Genomic DNA, 13,722 nt, shown 5'->3' on the forward strand with positions numbered 1-13,722 from the left:
CACAAAACCTGACACTTTCTGTTGTACCAAAGTCCTAGCTGATTTTGTGCATCAACATTTGGCGCCGTCTGTGGGAAGCACACTTATTCCTACTCTCTACAGCTCTGTCAAGCTGGTTCCCACCATTCGTACACTTTCTTTTGGCCAAGCATCTCTCTCCGACATGGGGAGCGAAAGAAGTCACAGTACACAGAATGACACCCACGCTGGACCTAGTATGAAGCAACGAAAACAGGAAGGAAATAGATTTACTCTTCAAGCTAAAGTCGATGAGCTAGAGGTTCAGAACAACAAGATAGCAATGAAGAATGAAGTCCTCCAGGAACAATATGAAAAACTTTTCGAGATGCTTCACGAGGCTAGGCAGGCTCAAACACATAAGCTCGTCGCCCCTGTTGAGGTTAACAATCAACTGAATGCCCCCCAACACGGAGGGTCACCGATATCCGACACGGACATCCCTGATAGGGATCGAGCTACACATCAATGTGATAATCAACATGAGACTTCTCTCAACCCAGCTGCTTCAACCCGAAGCAGGAAAAGTAGAGGAAAACACCTCCTTACAGAGGGAGTGGAAGGATCAAGGGCCGTCTATCGCGATTGTCGAGACTTCTTAAAGCAACGTCGAGAGAATCCCATCCACATAAGCTAGAAGATCAATGACCCAAGGGTTTCTGAAAGACTCGGTCCTCTTCCACGACCCAGGCCAACCGCCAATCTAGAGAATGGGCAACAAGTCCCAGAAGAATATGAAGGTACTGGGGACTCGGAAACATTCCGACATACTCACTCTAGAAGTCAGTGTGGTGAGTCCAGAGAAAGATCACGCTATTTTGATCAAACTTTCCTACTTCTAAGAGGCGATGGGGATTTAAAGAAGAAAACTCCAGTGGTGCACGACTCCGCTCAGGACCCCCTTGTCCTACAGCTCCTTGAGGAAGTAAACAAACTGAAGGCTGAACGTCAAGCTGAGATACCTGACTGGAACCAACCCAGACCTGGCCTTCTCACAAGAAGGATCCTCAACACTCCCCTTCAAGCGAAGACAAAGCAGAAGCTTGACTTACAGCTCTATACTGGAAATGAATACCCGATTGAACACCTTAACCTCTTTGAGTCCACCATGGTATACCGGGGACACACCGACGAAGAACGGTGCCTTCTCTTCCCCTCCACCCTCTCTGGCGGAGCTTTAAACTGGTATTGTCGTCTTCCACCTGAGACAGTAGACTCATTTGAAGAGTTGAGGAAGCTGTTTGTCTCTCAACACATCTTCCAGACCGATCGCTTGCATTCCGCAGATGACTTGTACACTATTCGCCAGAAGCCGGACGAGTCATTACGAAAGTACGCTGGCCGCTTCAGCCATGAGTATTCTCGCTGCGCTGAGGCAGATGACAAGACCGTGATGCGAGAATTACTTGACACACAAATTAAACCCTCTTTTTGACAATTGTAGTATAGATGTAAGTAGGGTATCATTCTAGGCCGGGGATTAGGAGGGATTGCTAATCTATTGTAAATTAATTTAAAAATATTAAATAAGACTCAAGGACACAAAACTAGGCTAAAAACTCTAATAACTCGAAACACACTTAAAATGACTCAAAATAATGAAAACAATTAAATTAAACACTAGGAACTGAAATGGACGGAAATTAAATTAAAAGACTAACAATAAAGAAAACTAACTAAATAATATAATTTAATAATGGATGGGTGTTTGGTTTTGATGAAAAGTAAATTAAACTTAATTAAATTACAGAATTGACAAAAACATAAAATTAAGGTAAAATGATAAATGACGGACTAGCTAGAGGGTTCTTCTCCACACATGACACATATGCAACCTAAATTGATTTTCAGTTGTTCTTTCAATAAATTGTAAATCTCAACGCCCCAAATTAACCGTGAATTGCACTAATTAACCCTCAGTTTTTCCACAAGTTATTGGGTTGGATGATTGCATACGACAACCCAAAACATTCCCTACAAGTTCTCTACATGAATTGCATAATAGAGATACAAGCAAGAATCATTAAGTTCTATGAAAAACATAAGCATTGACGAGACACTCGTTACTATGATTTGCATGAAACTTATGCCAAGAATTTACTTAACGTGATTGTGACTAGCAACCTTCACTACTTGTGAATATAAGTTCATAACGATTAGGTGAAACTCCCTTATATTCTAGCGTCAAATTCATGCATGAAAATTAAGCGTGCACTCTCAACCAACATACACAAATCAGTTTTTATACGAACGGATAAGTAAATTGAATTCACAACTTATAAATCACAACTGAAGGTAATCAATTCATATTACAAATATATTCATGGTTTTGAATTAACCTCTAGCCAAAATAAAATTAATTACACATTATTAAAACAGAAATAAAATAGAAGTTTGGAAAGATTAAACCGAAAGAGGAACTGCTTTGTTCGTGCCCATGCTTGCCCTCTCCCTCGCTGACTTGCTTTCTGTTTATCACCTGGACTGCACTGCCTCACTTCTCTCACTACCGCTGCCCAATGGCAGCCCTCGTGTTCTCTGTCCGTGCTCACAGCTGCCAAATGGCAGCTGTTCCTCTTCAGCCTTATTTCCTCGCCTCTCACTCCAGCGTCTTTTCTGCGCCTCCTGCGCTCTCTGCGAGCTGCCCAAAGGCAGCCCTTTCCGAGTTTAATTCTCTGTCCACGCTGGACTGCCCTGTCCTCGCAGCTTCCCACCTGCACGTACTGACCTTTCACACCTCCCCACGCTGCAAAGGCAGCGTTCTCACCTCTCTCGTCAGTCACTTCTATCCTGTACTCACCTATCTTCTGCTACCCCAAAGGGCAGCCTCCTGTCCGTTTCTTTCCTCTCCCCCCCCCCCAGCTCACGTTTTCTGCCTTTGTCCCTTTTTATTCCTTTTTCTGCTATCCTTCCCGCGTCAGTGCTCTCTGCTGCCCAAGGCAGCTCCTCCACCTTCCCGTGTCTTATCCAGCTCTGCCTCTTATTTTTATTTTCTTATTCTTCTTTCTATCTGCACTGTTGTCCACTTCCTCTTCTTTTCTTCTTTTAATCCGTCAGTGTGCACTCCACCTTTCTGACCCACTCTCCTTCTTATTCTTTTATTCTTTTTGTCTCTCCAGCTGCCAAGCAGCTGTTTTCATTCTCTTTCAGCTGGTCTTCTATTCGCCTGCCCTCCTCCTAATTATCCTCTTTTATTTCTTATTCCATTTTGACCTTTCAAAGCTGCAAGGGCAGCTTACTCCTCTGCCTTGGATTCTTTTTTCGCTGTCCTCACGTCCCCACCTCTCGGTCCTCACTATTTTATTTCTTCTTTTATTCTTTCACTATATAGACATAGAGAGGGACAAACCTTGTTTACACCATTTGGCAATTGTAATAATAACTTGCTTATAAAATGTAAATTAGTATTATCATGTAACAATAAAGGGTAAATTTGCATAACAGATCCTATAACTACAAAAATAATGTAAATAGCTCAAAAATATAAAGAACTAACTAAGAAAAGACGAGTGAATTCGAAGTAAAAATGTATATAAAAATGATCCGATCAGACCGCCCTCAAGGTTCGGCAGGCTTACGTGACTGTTTCTTCAAGTACATGATCAATGCCAACACTTGGAAGACTTACTCTGAGGTGATGACACAAGCTTACAACCATGCCTCCGCCGAGGCAAGGACATATCAAGGGAAACCCCCTACAGTCACCCCTTATCAGCAAGTAGGGAGTGGAGGCCAGATCCAACCAAATGAAAAGACCTCAACCTTCCAAATGGTAGCAGCACACCCCCCTGCCTCATTTAATGCTTCGCCAAGTCAGCAGACATATCAATCTCATGGCAAAAGGAAAGACTTCCATCCTCACCAATCTCATTTTAATAAAAAGAATAAGGGGCACTATCGCGATAACTCAGGATATCGTCACAATAATGCCCGCCCTCAGGCAGTTAACGCAGTGGGCCAATCACGTGCCAAGACAGGCCCTACCCCGAGGTATGAGACATACACCTCTTTGAATGCTACATGTGCTGCCATCTACCCCAGTATAGCTCACCTGATACCAAAGCCAAAGCCAAGACAGCCAGATTACAAGTCCACGAAGAACACGGGCATGTTTTGCTGCTACCACGAGTATAATGGCCATGATAGTGAGAAGTGCATTATCCTCCGTGACCATATTGAAGCTTTGGCACGTGAAGGAAAAATTGATCAGTTCCTTCTTCACCCTCCAAGGGATAACCGTAACCAACGCCAGGTGAATGTGATATATTCCATAAGCGGCGGCACACCCATGTCTGAATCTTCCAATAGGGCCATGAAAAGCAGTGAACGAACTTTGAGACCTGGCCATCAAGTGTTTCATGTGGAAGACATCAGGGGAGGCAAGTATCAAAAGCCTAACTGGGATCCAATATGTTTCTACCCTGAGGAAGAAAAATGTATCATCTACCCTCACAATGACCCACTGATCGTGGAGGCTCACATAGCAAATTTTGATGTGAAACGAATCCTGATAGACACAGGTGCTTCAGTCAATATCATGTTTGCTGAAGCTTTCAAGGTACTCAATGTAGCTGAACACTTGCTCGATCACTCGATTTCTCCTCTGATAAGCTTTTCTGGCGATATCGTACAACCTTTGGGGAGTATACACTTACCCCTCACCATTGGTACAGGCCCCTACACAGCTACTATTACCATTAACTTCCTAGTGGTCAATTGCCCGACGGCATACAATGTCATCTTTGGGCACACAGGCATCAATGATCTCAAGGCCATGGTATCCACACATATGTTGTTGATGAAGTTTCCAACCCCTTTCGGCAATGGATACATCAGGAGAGATCAACTTAGTGCTCGATCATGTTACAACACTTCAGTTAAGCAACAACACCTGCATGTCCCCAAGGAGACCCTCTCTGTACATAACCAGGTAGTAAAGACCAGTCAAGATGAAGCCAACTCGGATTTTCATGATAGCAACAGTCAACCCGACGACCCTCGAGATGACTCATTCACCCAGCAAGCACAACCCGCTGAAGAGTTAGAGAATGTCTCTATCTCCGAAGACCATCCAGATCGCATGGTGAAGATTGGCACCACTTTGTCACCACCCCTTCGGTTGTCGCTGATCTCATTTTTACAAGAGAACGCCGAGGTCTTCGCTTGGTCATATAAAGATATGCCGGGCATCTCTCCCGATATCATCTGTCACCACTTGAGTATTGATCCCAAGACCAAACCAGTAAAACAGAAGCGAAGATCTTATGATGTTGAACGATACGAGGCGATGAAAGCAGAAGTTGAAAAACTCAAGGACATAGGCTTCGTCCGTGAAGTCAATTACCCAACATGGGTAGCAAATGTTGTCATTGTTAAGAAAAATCCGACCAAGGAAAGTCTCCTGCTTCAAAAGATTTTGTGGAGAATGTGTGTCGACTACACTGACCTAAACAAAGGATGCCCGAAGGATAGTTTCCCTCTTCCTCTCATTGATAGACTTATAGACTCTACGGCAGGGTGTGAGCTCTTGAGCTTCATGGACGCTTATTCAGGATACAACCAAATCCTCATGAACCCCTCAGACCAAGAACACACGGCCTTCACTACTGACAGGGGACTATATTGCTATAAAGTCATGCCTTTCGGCCTAAAGAATGCAGGAGCAACTTATCAGAGACTGGTCAATTCAATGTTCGCCGAACAGATTGGGAAGAGCATGGAAGTTTACGTTGATGATATGTTAGTCAAGAGCAAACATGCTGACCAACACATCACCAACCTATCTGAAACTTTCACCATTCTAAAGAGGTATCGAATGAGGTTGAACCCCAACAAATGTGCCTTTGGCGTGGGCTCTGGCAAATTCTTAGGCTTCATGATCAGCCAACGAGGCATTGAAGCTAACCCCGAAAAGATCAAAGCAATCATCGACATGAAAGAGCCAGTAAATTCAAAAGACATCCAAAGCCTTACTGGCAAGGTGGCAGCCTTAACCAGATTCATCTCTAAGGCCACAGATAGATGTACTCCTTTCTTTAAAGCACTCAAGGGAAATAAGAAGTACATTACATGGACGGAGGAATGTGCCAAGGCATTCAGGAACCTCAAAGAGTACATGAGTAAAGCCCCTCTGCTCTCCAAACCAGAAATTGGTGACACTCTCATTATCTATCTATCGGTTTCGGCTTCAACAGTCAGTTCTGTTCTTATTCGAAAGGACAGTGGTGTCGAACGGCCCGTTTACTACGCTAGCAAGGCCCTACAAGATGCGGAGACACAATACTCCAACATTGAGAAATTAGCTCTAGCATTGGTCATGTCTGCTCGAAAACTTCGCCCTTATTTCCAAGCACACACCATCATCGTGCTTACCAATCACCCTCTTCGACAGATACTCCAGAGTCCTGACACGTCTGGGCGAATGATCAAATGGGCGATAGCATTGGGTGAGTTTGACATCTCCTACCAACCAAAACCAGCCGAAAAGGGTCAGGCTGTAGCAGATTTCATAGCCGACTTCACATATCCTGTTAACATTGCTTCTACACCTGAAGCAGTAGCTTCATTACCATCGGAAGCTCAGAAGATAGAATCAACAACCCCAGCATGGAATCTGTATGTTGATGGCTCATCCAACCAACAGGGCTGCAGAGCAGGATTAGTCCTCACTACCCCCGACAAAGTGGCGATGGAATACGCTCTTCGTTTCAAATTCAAGGCATCGAACAACGAGGCCGAATATGAAGCCCTTCTAGCAGGCTTACATTTGGCCAAGCACCTCGGGGTTAAACGAATTGATATCTTCAGTGACTCCCAATTAGTGGTCAACCAAGTCACGAACAACTTTGATGCTAAGGATAGCTCCATGGCAGCATATCTTGCGCAAACGCGACTTTTGCTCAAGCACTTCCACTACCAGATCACCCAAGTTCCTCGAGCGGCAAACAGTCATGCAGACGCTTTGGCTCGCCTCGCCTCGGCAGTGGAAGACAAGATTGGGAGAAAAATTCATGTCGAATTATTGGCAGCACCAAGCACTATGGTCATGGAAGTGTGCAATTTACAACTAGGAGATAGTTGGATCACCCTAATTTATAAATTCCTTGCTCATGGCACCCTCCGAATTGACAAAGTCCAAGCTAAGCAGATTCGATACAAGTCTGCCCGCTACCTGATCATTAATGACCAACTTTACAAGCGCGGTTTTACCCTGCCATACCTAAGATGCCTTACACCTGCGGAAGCGGAAATTGTCCTTCGGGAAATACATGAAGGAGTCTGCGAAGATCATGCTGGGTCTCGATCCCTAGCACACAAGGCTTTTCGCCAAGGATACTATTGGCCAACACTCCACCAAGATGCCATCAGAATATCTCGCTCATGTGATAAGTGTCAACGCTACGCAACTATCCCTCACTCCCCTCCCGAGCCGCTCACTCTTATGATCAGCCCTTGGCCCTTCGCCCAATGGGGACTTGATTTGATCGGCCCAATGCCTGCAGGGAAAGACAAGGTCCGCTGTGCAATCGTTGCAGTTGATTATTTCACAAAGTGGGCTGAAGTAGAACCATTGGCAACCATTACTAAGGGAAAAATAGAAGACTTCGTATGGAAGAACATCCTCTGCAGATTCGGCATTCCCAATGTGATAGTTACGGACAATGGGCGGCAGTTCGACAACAAGAAGTTCAAGATGTTATGCTCTAAGTTCAACATCAACTTATGTTTTGCCTCTCCAGCCCATCCCCAGTCTAACGGACAAGTCGAGGCCGTTAACAAAATAATCAAGCGCACTCTGAAAACTAGCTTGGACAAAGCTAAAGGTTGTTGGCCAGAATTCGTACCCCAAGTTCTTTGGTCATACCGCACTTCATATCGGACTTCCACAGGAGAAACTCCATTCTCACTTGCTTTTGGTACAGAAGCAGTTGTCCCGGTTGAGCTTGAGCAAGCAACATACTGAATCCAAAACTACATACAGAGTGAGAACGACAAGCAACTCACCCTCAACCTGGATCTAGTCGAGGAACACAGAAGTCAGGCTCACCTGAGGAATGTCGCCTACAAGCAGCGCATCTCCAACTACTACGACTCAAGGGTCAAACCTCGCTCTTTCAAAGTGGGAGACTGGGTACTGAAGAAAAGATTACTCTGTGATAGAGTCCCGAGTGAAGGAACACTCAGTCCTAACTGGGACGGACCGTTCGAAGTCGTCGGCATCAGCCGCCCTGGCTCCTACAAGCTCAAAAGCTCCGACGGCAAGACCCTTGGCCATCCATGGAATGCTGACCACTTGAAGTACTATTACAAATAGACTTACATTGTACAAGTGTTAAGCTACAGCCGTTCGGCATCCTATGTAACAAAGACCATTTGGTATGAATTCAATAAAGAGGTGATTTAGCCAACTCGGCCCTAAACTCTTTTACATTCTGAGCAATGAAACACTCAAGTGTTGAAGCTTCAACGCACATGTTTCCAATACAAAATAAAATCTAAGTATATGTCAACAAGACTATACAAATGATCTATGCAAACATAGCCAAACATTCATCAATGATAGGGCAAACACTTGAAGCTTGATAATGCAAACACTTGAAGCTTGATAATACAAACACTTGAAGCTTGATAATACAAACACTTGAAGCTTGATAATACAAACACTTGCTTGATAATGCAAACACTCATAAACAAAAAAAAAAACCCTCGAGCTTATAACATGGCACATGCCATACAAACAACAAACTAGTTCAGGCAGAGTACATGCAGAAAGTGAAAGCACTTCTAGTCATCCTCCTCTAAGGTTGAACCCCTGATCATATCACTCTGAGTCCTACCGCCATTTTCTGCATCTCCAACCTCATCATCACCCTGATAACTCTGCTCATCAGCACTAGCATCATCGCCAGACTCATCTGCACTGCTCGAATAAACTGCAAGGTCGAAGGTTTCACCTTTTCAATGATGCTCATCTATTTCTTCACGGTATTTTCGAAGAACACTTCCATCATCATAACGATCAAGGACAGCCATCCACTTTATTTTTTCAAAGTGCACTTCCCGGGCACAGCGAGGTCTAAGGACATGGAGAAAGGCCTGGGAACCCAAGAACTCATTCACAGCAGCTTCCTTCTCAGCCGGGATACTACTTTTCAGCTCAGAAACCTCAACCAAGGCACTATCCAACTCCCCTTTAACCTTGGAAACCTCGAGCATAGTTGTCTCCAACTGTTTCTTAGTCGCGTCCAACTGTACCTTGAGTCTCAAGTTCTCACCATTCCGCCTCTTCAAACTCTCAAAATGTTGATCCTTGACTTGGATGGCCTCAGCTAAAGCTTTGCTCGTCTTCCTGGCATCATTCACAAGCTGCTTATTCTCTTTCAATTTCACCTTGCACCGTTCAGCCTCTCGCAGTCTGTCGTGATACTCAGTCATGACCTGCATGACAAGACAATCATCAATACTAAAATAATGCTAATAAAGAAGAGAAAACAAGGGAATGACAAAGTAACACTCACATATGAAGACAGCTTCAACATCCGGTCGCAATCCGATTCATCTTTAGCTAAGGGCTCTCCGAGCTCATCGAAAGTGAATCGACGCCCTGCCAGGAAATTGTTGATATACCCAAAGTCCTTTGGCCGCATGGCAACCTTCAAATCCTTCCAAGGGAAACTGCCAACCTCTTCCTTATCTTTACCCTTGCTGCTAGAACTAGGATCACCTTCCTGCCCAATGTGTTCCCTAACTGGAGGAAAGATGGGATTAATAGTAGGAAGAGGAGGCAGCAATCGCCTATCTTCCCCGGCAACTATGGCAGCAGCACATCCAATGGCCTCAGCTTCAGCTTTCTTCGAGGCAGCAACCTTGAGGACTTCTTCTCGAGACTTAGTTTTAATAATTGGTCTCACTCGGTGTTTGCGAGCTTCCTTGTGAAACAGGATGTCTTCTGAAGGAACTAACATGGGCACTCTCCTTTTCTTGGTGCTAGTCTCCACTTTCTTGCCCACCTTCTCCACTGAACAAGGAAAATCAAAGTAAGGAATACCACATTATATATCTATAAAAATAAAAATAAAAAAAAAGGGAGAACAAGGATCAAGTGAGGATACAACTTACTCGCTCGTCTCTGGCACTTGGAAACTAAGGGCTGGAAACCGTACTTTCGAAACAAGGGACGTAGCTTACCCAAGTATCTATCTTCTTTAGGCACTCTCAGCACTTTCTCTACATCAGCTAGCTCCTGTCCGGAGAGTTTGATGGTGCCTCGTGTCACTGCATGAAGAAAAATCTTAGAAGCAAGAGAAAATCACAACAATAGCAAATAATGAGAAAATGGATACATTACAACCTACAGTCTGGAAGTGAGTAGGAACACGTCGCTCAGGCGTGACACCCTTAGCATGCTCCCAATCATTATAAAGAAAGCACCAACGTTTCTTCCATGTGCAGTACGACTTTCTCTTATTAAAGACAACACGCTCTCTCTCGCTCCGACATGCACATTCAGCATAACCAGTACATGCTTTCACCGGGCGCATCTTATAACAGTAGCGCCACTGATGGAAGGAAGGCTCACCTAATCCACACTTCATCCAAATAATATAAAACCTGATCAAGGTATCCCAGAAACCAGGATTGAGTTGCCCAGGTGCATAACCAATAAAAGCCAGCATTCGTTGCAACCACGGATGCAAAGGTAAATTTACCCCCAAGGTCACTAATGTCCGGGTATAGAACATAACATGACCCTTGGGCGGCTCCGAATGCAATTCTTCACAACGCACCAAACGTATTCCTACACTACAGGGGATACTACATGATTGCCTTAGGGCCTCAAGCTGCTTTTCGCTATCTAACAAGTTATTTTCTAAATGGTCCGCTGTGAACTCAGAGCGAAATATGGGTATGGCGTCACAAACAACCCCCTCACCCACTAACATGGAGGAAGAACCAATATTGGCTAAGGTTTGACAATTGTGAGGATCATCCAACGTTTCTTTTGTACAAGACTCTAACAAAGGCCATGAAGACCCCGACATTGCAGGCTCAAACCTAGAGCCCGAGCTAGGGGAGCCCTCATCACTAAGACTTCCAGACTCCGACATCTACAACAAACAGAAACAAACTCTATTACTACATGAAGGATCAAAACATAAGGAAGCTCACAGGGCATGAAGAACAGCTCAACCAGTTCATTATGTTCGTCACAAAATACATGAACATTCCAACAATTCAACAAAAAGGAAAACATCCAATGTAGTGGAGAAGACTACCAACCTGAAGATGGTGCAGCAAAGCAATGCTAGAATCCATCTCAAGTAAAAAGCACTCTGTCTTCAAAAATCACTACAAGATGAGCAAATGAAGGTAAGGTAAAGAATGGAAACTTATCCTTCTTATATATAGTTCAACATGGCTATTAACATTCAAAATTCAAATTCAAACTATGAGAAAGCCCCACATGGAGAATCTTCACACTTCTAACATTAAGGAGTTTCAAATTTCAAATGTTTCAGTTCCCCCCTCCAACCAAAAAAAAAAAAAATCCGAAAAAAAAAAATTCGAAAAAAAAAAAAAAAGGAAGGGGGAACACAGCAGCTTCATCAATGGGATTCAACTCCCAATCTCAAAAGGCTTCGCACTATGTTCATCAAGATAGTACGAAGCACAATCAATTTATGGTGCCAACAAAACCTTCATCAATGGAGGACAAATATCAATCTCAAAGGATTCGCACTATGTTCATCAAGATAGTGCAAAGCATAATCAATTTATGGTGCCAACAAAAGCTTCATCAATGGAGGACAAATATCAATCTCAAAAGCTTCGCACTATGTTCATCAAGATAGTGCGAAGCACAATCAATTTATGGTGTCAACACCAAAGCTTCACCTATAAAGCTTCAACACCAAAGCTTCACCTATAAAGCTTCACCACCAAAGCTTCACCTATAAAGCTTCAACCCCAAAGCTTCACCTATAAAGCTTCAACACCAAAGCTTCACCTATAAAGCTTCACATATCAAGCTTCAACCCCAATGCTTCACCTACAATACAAAATTTCAACACCAAAACATATAAAAGCTTTGCACACTCTTCATCAAGATAGTGCGAAGCTAATTCAAGTTTTGTATCCTAAAAATAGCTTCAACTAGTCAAGCTATATACCCAAGCAAAAATCTATAGTCAATAAACCTTACCTATTAAACTATTTCCCAAACACAAAACCTTGTGACAAATAAACAAATTTTGTTCACACAACCAAGATTCCCTTGAACTTGTACAAAAACATAGGTCAACACAAACATTTGTTTTGTTCTACACCCACAACATCCCTGTCATAAACAAACAAGCAATTATGTATATGTTTCCAAACATATTATAATAAATCAAACAACAAACCAACATCCCAAGTTTAACTAGAAATCCAACCCAAGCAACTTCTTTCCCTCTCTTCCTCTTCCGCCTCCTTTCATCTATCAAATTTCTGCAACCTTTGCTCTTCTCCAGTGGAGCTGAATTTTGGACACCCTATAGTTCTTGCGCAGATGAACAATTTTCAAGAAGGAATCGTTTCTGTTTGAGCGACGGAAATTAAAGTGTTGAGGCTCCAAACACGACAGTCGGATTCCCGCAAATTTAAAGACTGCTGTGATGTTTCGAAGATCTGGAAATATTTAACCGTTAGTTCCTTCTGAATTTTTGATATGTTATGGAAGAGATGATGAGGAACAACTTCAATGAAGAAAGTATGTTGATCTGAACAAGACAAAATGCAGTTTCGAAGCTCACAATACGTCTGACGGGTTAACAGCAAAATGATGCACAGTTACTCATCATACCTAAATATCTGGAGTTGTACTACTCCGATGGCTCTCCAATTTGGATATGTTGTAGTTCACAAGCTAAGGAACAATTTTCATGAAGACAACCTTGTGATTTGAGCTACAGAAAATGGTGTTATATTGCAGAGCTACCGCGCCCTCTACGTTAACTTCTTCCTTCACTTCCTTGGCTCCAACACCCACTTTCCTTCATCATAGCTTTGGCATAATTCAGATTTTTACGGGGACATGAAGACCTTTCCAGCAAAGAAAGGAAAAGGCAAGTCAAAAGAATAGCTAAAAGCCACCAAAAGTGACAGACAAAAGGAATAAGTGCACAGTGCCATATTGAACAAAGTCCAGGGAAATGGGGAAGACGACACAGGCAAAGGGATGAGACTTTGAGTCTCATTGTTGTTATTTATCTACCTCCCAATATGCAGCAAGAATACATTGGGCTTCACAAAAAATAAATAAAGGGGAGTGGGCACAAACCTGTTCTCCTCTTTGGGCTTGCCACACAAATAAAAAATGAACAAAGGCACTGGATCCCTTCTTTTCGTGGGCTTGAACACATATGAGCAGTTTTGGGCTACACAAAAATTTTGGGCCCTCCCAACGCTAAACCTAGCTTGAAATATTTTTGGATAAGGCATATATGAAGGTGTGACATCAAAACAAGGCTTCGTTACTTTGACAAATTAGTAGCAAGCAAGACACCTCATTCGGCAACTCTCATCGCCTGAAGACTTAGGGAACTCCCACCATATGCTACTACACCTTGATACTCAGAAGTCTCACAACCACTCAGTGACTTGGATTTTTCAAGTCTCCAACCGAGAAGTTTTCCTCACTCGGGAAATTAAGGGAACACTACA

The sequence above is a fragment of the Malus domestica genome, chromosome 14, assembly GCF_042453785.1.
Source record: "Malus domestica chromosome 14, GDT2T_hap1".
Taxonomy (NCBI): domain Eukaryota; kingdom Viridiplantae; phylum Streptophyta; class Magnoliopsida; order Rosales; family Rosaceae; genus Malus; species Malus domestica.